We start from the raw sequence: 2,579 nt of genomic DNA, 5'->3' as shown, positions 1-2,579 counted from the left end.
TCTGGGTAGATAGAATGTCATTGTGGCTATCTGAAATGTTATTTTTGACTAGGAAGAGTGAAGATATCGTGAATGAAAATTCTGACTAGACTCACAGCAATGTAGTTACAGTGTAGTAACTAGTCAAATTGACATTCACAATTCCAGATAGTCAATCTTACTCACACGTTAGCTCAATTGACTGTTTAAATACTTTGTAGACGCAGTTATCATTGTTGTTGATGTTACTTGCCTTCCTAGTCAAAGCCTTCCGACCGTAGTATAGATGGCAACAGGAAATGAAAGATGAAATATCCACTTTTCATGCTGAAGCTGGAAAAGTTTCAATTGTGGCTGTGTATTCTTATTCATTTTTACACAATTTCTTCTTTCTCTAGTAGACTCACGTTGACTTGTTGACAGTTGACAGTCATCACCATCAAAGACGGCTGAAGGGGAGAGGGTTCCCCTCAAAACCAGTTTTTTGGCAACAGTCATCCGCATCAAAGATGGCTGGGAGAGGGTTCCCCTCAAAACCAGTAGGGATGCACGATATATCGGCAATCATATCGGTATCGGCCAGTATCGGCCGATTTTTTAACATATCGGTCATATCGGTATCGGTCAGATGTTGCAATGTTAATATCGGTTATCATTATCAGCCAAATTCTTCACATTGATATGAAATAATGCAGTAAATCTATGATTTATGGGCTTTTCCAAAGGCTTTGCAAATAAAGAAATGCATAACTTTTTCAAATTCAGTGTTAACATGTGTTTTTCAGTATGTACAAAATGTGATGATCATAAAAATGTGGTTTTATACAGATCATATCGACATCGGTAAATATCGGTTATCGGCCATAACAGCAATGTTAATATCGGTTATCGGCATCGGCCAAAATTTTCATATCGGTGCATCCCTAAAAACCAGTCTTTTGGCAACAGTCATCCCCATCAAAGACGGCTGGGAGAGGGTTCCCCTCAAAACCAGTCTTTTGGCAACAGTCATCACCATCAAAGACGGCTGAAGGAAGGGGAGAGGGTTCCCCTCAAAATGAGTCTTTTGGCAACAATCATCACCATCAAAGACGACTGAACGAAGGGAAGAGGGTTCCCCTCAAAACCAGTCTTTTGGCAACAGTCATCACATCAAAGACGGCTGAAGGAAGGGGAGAGAGTTCCCCTCAAAACCAGTCTTTTGGCAACAGTCATCACATCAAAGACGGCTGAAGGAAGGGGAGAGAGTTCCCCTCAAAACCAGTCTTTTGGCAACAGTCAACCCTCATCAAAGACGGCTGAAGGAAGGGGAGAGGGTTCCCCTCAAAACCAGTCTTTTGGCAACAGTCATCACCATCCAAGACGGCTGAAGGAAGGGGAGAGGGTTCCCCTCAAAACCAGTCTTTTGGCAACAGTCATCACCATCAAAGACGGCTGAAGGAAGGGGAGAGAGTTCCCCTCAAAACCAGTCTTTTGGCAACAGTCATCACATCAAAGACGGCTGAAGGAAGGGGAGAGAGTTCCCCTCAAAACCAGTCTTTTGGCAACAGTCATCACATCAAAGACGGCTGAAGGAAGGGGAGAGGGTTCCCCTCAAAACCAGTCTTTTGGCAACAGTCATCACCATCCAAGACGGCTGAAGGAAGGGGAGAGGGTTCCCCTCAAAACCAGTCTTTTGGCAACAGTCATCACCATCAAAGACGGCTGAAGGAAGGGGAGAGAGTTCCCCTCAAAACCAGTCTTTTGGCAACAGTCATCACATCAAAGACGGCTGAAGGAAGGGGAGAGAGTTCCCCTCAAAACCAGTCTTTTGGCAACAGTCATCACCATCAAAGACGGCTGAAGGAAGGGGAGAGGGTTCCCCTCAAAACCAGTCTTTTGGCAACAGTCATCACCATCCAAGACGGCTGAAGGAAGGGGAGAGGGTTCCCCTCAAAACCAGTCTTTTGGCAACAGTCATCCGCATCGCCTATCGCATCGCATCGCATATCTGAAATAACATGTCTGGGTAGATAGAATGTCATTGTGGCTATCTGAAATGTTATTTTTGACTAGGAAGAGTGAAGATATCGTGAATGAAAATTCTGACTAGTCTCACAGCAATGTAGTTACAGTGTAGTAACTAGTCAAATTGACATTCACAATTCCAGATAGTCAATCTTACTCACACGTTAGCTCAATTGACTGTTTAAATACTTTGTAGACGCAGTTATCATTGTTGTTGATGTTACTTGCCTTCCTAGTCAAAGCCTTCCGACCGTAGTATAGATGGCAACAGGAAATGAAAGATGAAAACTTTTCATGATGAAGCTGGAAAAGTTTCAATTGTGGCTGTGTATTCTTATTCATTTTTACACCATTTCTTCTTTCTCTAGTAGACTCACGTTGACTTGTTCAAGTTAGCAAAGATAAACACCACCACTTATACCTGTTATACCTTTCAAAATAAAATAGTTTTTGAAGCATTTTCTGATGTTTGAAGTGAATGTTTTGTTCAGTTGTTTTTTCTTTACTTTAAGCACACAATGAGAAGCTTAAAAGCACTTTACAAACATAAAAATTATATAGAGTGTTTTGTACAGTCATCTACTGTATTTCTG

The sequence above is a fragment of the Poromitra crassiceps genome (genome assembly GCF_964638095.1).
Source record: "Poromitra crassiceps genome assembly, chromosome: 9".
NCBI lineage: Eukaryota > Metazoa > Chordata > Actinopteri > Beryciformes > Melamphaidae > Poromitra > Poromitra crassiceps.
This window is presented reverse-complemented; position numbering follows the sequence as displayed.